Raw genomic sequence first — 7,539 nt, 5'->3', positions numbered from 1 at the left:
GAGTCAGGAAGTTATCTTGCAACTTTATAAATCTGGTTAGGCTGTATCTGGAGTATTGCGTTCAGTTCTGATTGCTCAATTATGGGAAGGATGTGGAGGCTTCGGAAAGGGTGCCAAAGGGGTTTACTAGGATGTCATGTGCTATAAGGAGAAGTTGGACAAATTTGGTTTGTTTTCTCTAAGCAGCAGAGACTGAGGAGAGACCTGATAGAAATTTATAAGATTATGAGAAACATAGAGAGAGTAGATAGCCAGTATCTTTTTTCCCAGGGTCGTAATGTCTAATACTCAAGGGCATGTATTTAAAGTGAGAGGGGGCAAGTTCAAAGGAGATGTGCGGGGCTAGTATTTTTTTTACAGAGAATGGTGGGTGCCTGGGATGCTCTGCCAGGGGTGGAATTGGAGGTAAATATGATAGAGGCATTTAAGAGGCTCTTAGATAGGCACATGAAGGTGCAGAGAATGGAAGGATATGGATATCGTGTAGGCAGATGTGATTAGTTTAATTAGGTGCTTAATTACTAGTTTAATAAGTTCGGCACATCATCGTGGGCCAAAGGGTATAGGCTTTGCTATGTATACATGGACGTTAGCATTTAATTACTACTTCAATTCATTCAGCACAACATCATGGGCCAAAGGGCCCGTACCAGTGCTGTACTGTTCTATGTTCACTCATCTTCTCAGTGGCCAATGTTTTCATGACAGTCCAGAAGTTTTGTGGTCATCTTCCTTAATTTAAAAAGTGCAGACTTATTTAAATTTTAACAATAAATTAATCAGTCGCCAAACAATATGAAGGCATGGTAGTGTAGTGGGCAGGTACAGTAGTGTAGCAGTTAGCGTAACATTATCACAGCACTAGCGACCCGGGTTCAATTCTGGCCACTGTCCGTAAGGAGTTTGTACGTGGTCCCCATGATCACATGGGTTTCCTCTGGGTGCTCCGGTTTCCTCCCACATTCCAAAGACGTACGAGTAGGAAGTTGTGGGCATGCTATGTCGGTGCCGGAAGCATGGCGACACTTGCGGGCTGCCCCCCAGAATATTCTACGCAAAGATGCATTTCATTGTGTTTCAATGTACATGTGACTAGTAAAGAAATCTTATTTTATACCTCTTGATCTTTTGACCAAGCCACTGGATCTCACGAATCAGCTTCTGATCAGCTTGCCCTGGCAAATACAAGTATTCCAAGACTGTAGTCTTTGGCAGAGGTCAAATCCATTATTTTTAAAGATGTACCACTCGGCTTCATCCAAAGCATTTTACAAATATTTTAAAGGCAAGAGGGTAACAAAGGAAAGAGTGGAACCCATGAGGAACCAAAGCACATTTCCACCTGCATTCACGATGGAGAAGGACATTATAGTTGCAGAATTCAGGGAGAGGATGGTGAAAGTCTAGAACAAATTACCAAAAAAGAGGAGCTGTAGCATGATGTAAAGCTGGATAAATCCCCAGGGCCTGATGAAACATATTGCAGGCTGCTATAGAAGACAAGGGAGGAGACTGCTGCGGCTCTGATGAAAATCTTCAAATCGTTAGCTACAGAAGAGGTGCCAGATGACCTGAGCATGGCAAATATGGTGCCTCTATTCAAAGGCGACAAAGGGGATTGACGAGGCAGAGCGATGGATATTATATACATGGACTTTAGCAAGTTCTTTTGACAAGGCCCTGCATAGTCTGGAAGTTAGATCACGCGGGATCCAGAGTGAACTCGCCAATTAGATACAAAATTAGCTTGGTGGAAGAGGGTTGTTTTTCAGATTGGAGGCCTGTGACTCGTGGTGTGCTACAGGGATTGGTGCTGGCTCCACTGTTGTTTGTCATCTATATTAATGATTTGGATGAGAACGAACTTGGCATAGTTAGTAAATTTGTGGATTAGTGGAATAGATAAAACTCTTTGCTGTTTACTAAGATTACAATGGGATCTAGGTCAACTGGGGAAGTGGGCCAAATGGTAAATGGAATTTAACTCCAACAAATGCACTTTGTAAGTTAAACCAGGGTATCACTTACACGGTAAATGGCAGGCCCTGGAGTGTGTTGTACAACAGAGACGCCTAAGGGTACAGGTACATAGCTCCCTGAAGCGGAGATATTGGTGGTGAAGAAGGCATTGGGCACACTTGCCTTGGTTGGTCAGGGCATTAAGTACAGGAGTTGGGATGTCATGTTACAAATGGACAAGTTGAGACCACACTTAGAGTACTGTGTGCAGTTCTGGTTGCCTAGCTATAGGAAGGATGTCATGAAGCTGGATAGGGTGCAGAAAAGATTCACAAGGACGTTATCGGGACTGGAGAGCTTGGGTTATAAGCAGAGGCTGGGACTTTATTCTCTGAAGTGAAGGAGGCTAAGAGTACAGCTTTTAGAGATATCTGAAATTATGAGGGGCATAGATAAGGTAAATGGTCACAGTCCTTTTCCCCAGTCTAAAAGTTCTGGGCATGCCACGTTGGCACCAGAAGCGTGGCGACACTTGCAGGCTGCCCCCAGAACACTCCTTACAAAAGATGCATTTCACTGTGTATGTGTGGCTAATAAAGAAATCTTATCTTATCTGTGTAAAAAAACTTGACTCGCACATCCCTTTTGAACTTACCTCCTCTCACCTTAAATGCACGCCCTCTTAGAATTATACATATCGACCCAGGGAAAAAGATACTGGCTGTCTATTCTATCTATGCATCTTATAAACTTCTATCAGGTCTCCCCTCAGCCGCTCCAGAGAAAACAACCCAAGTTTGTCCAAACTCTCCTTATAGTACATGCCCTCTAATCCAGGCAGCATCCTGGTAAAACTCTTCTGCACCCTCTCCAAAGCTTCCACATCCTTCCTGTATTGGGGCAACCAGAATTGAATGCGGCCTAACCATAGTTTTATAAAGCTGCAATGTAACTTCTCGACTCTTGAACTCAAGTGCTTCCACTAATAAAGGCAAGCATGCCATATGCCTTTTTTACCACCTATCAATGTGCAGCCACTTTTAGAGAACTATGGACTTGGACCCCTGGATCCCTCTGCACACCAACACTGTTAAGGGTCCTGCCATTAACTGTGTACTGCCTCTTTTCATTTGATCTCCCAAAGGCGAAGTCCCAGAGGACTAGAAGGTAGCCAATGTCATTCCTTTGTTTAAGAAGGACAGTAGGGATAACTCAGCAAATTGAAGGCTGGTGAGCCTGACATCAGTGGTAGGGAAGCTACTGAAGAGGGTTCTTGGGGACAGGATATATTCGCATTTGGAAAGGCGTAGACTTATTAGGGATAGTCAGCATGGCCTTGTGTGGGGTCGACCACATCTTACGAATTCAACTGAGTTTTTATGAGACCAGTGGATGTTGTCTAATGTGGACTTAAGAAAGGCATTAGGGAAGGTGCCGCATGGTAGTCTGATCCACAAGATGGGATGCATGGGATCCTCTATGACTTGGTAAACTGGATTCAAAATTAACTTGGCCATAAAGGACACAGGGTAGTGGTGGTGATATGTTTCTCTGACTGGAAGTCTGTGACCAATGGTCTTCCACAGGGATCAGTGCTGGGACCTCTGTTGTTTCTAATGATTTGGATGAAAATGCAGATGGGCTGATCAATAAGTTTTCAGACAAAACAAAAATTAATGAAGTTGTGGATAGTGGAAGAAGATTATCAAAGGATACAACAGAATATTGGTCACTTGCAGATAAGGACGGAGAATTGGCCAACTGAGTTTAATCCAGACAAGTGTGAAGTGTTGCACATTGGGAAGTCAAATGTAAGGGGAAAGTATACAGTAAATGGCAGGACCCTTAGGAGCACTGATGGGCAATGGGACCTTTCGGTGCAGGTCCTTATCTTCCTGTAGATAGGGTGGTGAAGAAGGCAAATAACATGCTTGCCTTCACTGTTCAGGGCACTGAGTATAAAAATGAGGAAGTCATGTTGCAGCTGTATAAGGCCACATTTGGAGTATTATTTGCAGTTCTGGTCACCATATTACACAAAAGATATGGAGGTTTTGGAGAGGGTGCAGAAGACGTTCACCAGTATGTTGCCTGGATTACAGAGTCTTAGCTACAAGGAGTGGTTCGACAAACTTGGATTGTTTTCTCTGGAGCATCGGAGGCTGAGTGGTGACCTGATTGAAGGATAACTGTTAACTTTTTTATATTGAGGTCTGCGGAATAAATATTTAGTTTTATTTGGGTCAGGTGGGAGTGAATGACACAACTTTAGCAAACACACAATAGACTACAGGCAGACTAAATTCTGGATATCACTCCTTTGGAAAAACATATTGATTCTGGAAGGAGGACATCAAGGATTAAGACTGGACCAAGTTTTAAACTACAAGATTATGGAAACTAATACTGTATTTCATAACATTTGGGTGATTTTTAAAGTATTAAGGGAATTAGTAAAATAAGGAGAAACCATTTCAACTAGCTGTAGAGTCAGACAGAGGACACATTCTAAGAAGAGCCAAGAAGTGAGGAAACATTTCCATCGGCAAAGTTGATAGGAGTTATACATCATTTCAGCAATAGCCATTTGAAGCAAACCTTTAATTTTAAATCTGAGATTGGAAGACGTTTGTTACTCAAACCTATTAAACCTATTATGGGACAAAGGCTGAAATCACACTTTGGGCGCAATTACATGGAATAAACTCCCAAGAGTGACTGGCAAACTCAAGCCTTGAACTGTGCATTATTGTGCCACTGTGTGGTTGAAGGTTTCACACCTCCATCAGTGCATGATATCTCTACGGCCAAATACCCTGCCAATATTTAAATACACGAGAATTCTCCTTGGCATTTCCAATTATCCTCACGAGAGTGGCGAGCCGTTTTCTTGAACTGCTGCATCGTGGTGTTAGGTTGGAAATTCCAGGGTTTAAACGCAGCAACCATGCCCGGTGTGGACCGGAACCTAGGACAAGAGCTGACGCAACTGCTGCCCGCAGTCAATCAAATCAACCAGCCAATCGCCTCCTCTCTGGCTCACTGGGACCCCCCCCCCCGAGGCCGCACCCACTCTTTGTTCCGTCACCAAATGGTTATGCACGTGCCCCTCTCCCTTTCTCCCGCAAATGGCGGCCAACTGCCAGCTCAGCTGGTCGAACAGGCCCGACATCGCACTACCAAACGCAGAAACCACAGGCTCCTATCCTGGACCCGAAGCCTGCACCAGGAGGTAATAACGATTTTCACCCCACCCGTAAAGCCACATCCTCGCCCCAAGCCTTCCGTTTCCTACCAGCTGCCCATCCACCGTTCCACCTCAGTCCGTCTTCAGCAGCCGCAGTGCGCATGCTCTGTGCGCCAGCGCACTGGGCTCCTGCAGTTACATAGGGCAGTTTCTGCCTCACGCTGAACTCTGGGTAAACACACCGCCATTGAGAGCAAAGGCAGTTTACAAATGAAGATCAGATCTTTACTGTCTTTAAGACCGGTATTAAGATGCCGGCAGACTGTTTATTAGCACACCACAAGTATGAAACGAAGAACGAAAACTATGACAAAATCAATAGTATAAATCAATATAAAATAAATATTGGGCAATAGAGTGGCGCCGCCTCACAGCTCCAGCGACCCGGGTTCAATCCTGACCTCTGGTGCTGTATGTGTGGCGTCTGCACGTTCTCCCATGACCTGGTGGGTTTCCTCCCACAATCAAAAAACGTGGGGATTGCGATCAACAACCCGAATCCTGATGTAGGGTTTGCACCCGAAACGTCGACAATTCCTTTCCTCTCACAGATGCTGATCGACCCGTCGAGCTCCTCCAGCAGATTGATTGTTGCTCCAGATTCTACCATTTGCATTCTCGTGGGTGCCCCGGACTGGTCGGCTAGCTAGCCTCTGTAAATTACCCCTGATTTGTTGATGATTAGTAGAATTTGAGGCGGGGATAAACTAGGCTAGCAAAGGAATAGTATAAAATGGGGGCTTGATGTTTCTATGAAAACAAAAATGCTGTGAAAATTTAGCAGATTAGGCAGTATGTATGACGTTGGACATGAGAAAGCATTTAATTAAGGAAAGAAGCCTGAAAAAGGGGAGAAGAGGGACAGAGAAGGATTATGATAGACTGGGAACTAGGGAGCTATATAAAAAAGAAAATTAGAAAGGGGATTATAATAGAATAGTGGAAGGTGTTATGGTCAAAGGATGAAGAATAATTTGGATATGACTGAGAGAGCTGCAGAGGAAACACCTCCAGAAGACAGCAAAGACTTTAAATAGGAGGCAGAGGGTGATGGCAGAGGGTTGTTTTTGCGATTGGATGCCTGTGGTGGTGGTCCCACAAGGATCAATGTTGAGATCCTTGTAGGTTGTAACATGTGAATGACTCGGATATTGATGTGGAAGGCAAAATCGGTAAATTTGTGGATGACACGAAGTTTGGCAGAATTGTTGACAGGTTATAGAATCATACAGCAAGGAAACTGGCCCAACAGGCCCATGCTGATCAAGTTGCCCATCTAAGCTTGTCCCATATCCCTTTAACCTTACCTAGCCATGTACTGTCCAAGTGTCTTTTAAATGTTGTTAATGTACCTGCCTCAACCATTTCTTCTGGCAGCACTTTCCATATATCGACCACACCCTGGGTGAAAAAGTTACCCCTCAGGTTCCTATTACATCTCTCACCTTAAACCTATGCCCTCTAGATTTCGATTTCCCAACTGTGGGGAAAAAGACTGTATGCGTTCACCCTATCTATGCCCCTCATGATTTTATACACCTCTATAAGATCACCCCTCATTCTACGCTCCAATGCATGTCCTAACCTGCCCAACCTCTCTCTCTAACTCAGTCCTCAAGTCCTGGCAACATTAGCGTAAATCTCTGCACTCTTTCCAACTTAATGGCATCTTTCCTATAGCAAGGTGACCAAAATGGAACACAATATTTCAAATGCCATGAATATTGAGTTTTCCAATTTTAGGTTACCCTGTTTTATTCCCCCTTCCCTCCCACCCCAACTCTCTCTCTGGTCCTCCCATTTTTGTCCCCTTTCCCTAATAACCCCTGGCCCTCCTTCTCTCATCTTCATCCCCCTCTTGGTTTCATCTTCCCACACACACAGTTCACCCACAGGTCCTCCCCCTCCCCACCCAATCCAGTGCTGGTTCCAACTGCCATTCACCTCTCCCCTAATGGTTCCCATTCGCACCTCCTTTACTTATCAGAAGTCAGCTCTGTCAGTGCTTTGTGTTCCTGCTTATCAGCTCTCTCCAATTTTCACACTACCCTACCCCCACCTTGCTCCATCTGTTTTTTTTCCCTTTTTCCTCTTTCCTCTCTCTTTGTCCACCTCCATCTATCACTCATCAGCCACTGTCTCCCAGCTCCACCCCTGCACCCTTCCCCTACTTGACACTACCTGCCTGTCATCTTACACCCCTACTCAGTTCACCAATCACCTCAGACTCCTTTCTCACCACTCCCCTTCTCCTCTTTATACTGGCCATCTTGCCTCTCCAAGTCCTGATGCAGGGTTTCAATCCAAAACATTGACAATTCCTTTCCTTCCAC

Source organism: Pristis pectinata, chromosome 12, assembly GCF_009764475.1.
Source record: "Pristis pectinata isolate sPriPec2 chromosome 12, sPriPec2.1.pri, whole genome shotgun sequence".
Lineage (NCBI taxonomy): Eukaryota > Metazoa > Chordata > Chondrichthyes > Rhinopristiformes > Pristidae > Pristis > Pristis pectinata.
Note: the sequence above shows the minus strand (reverse complement) of the source record.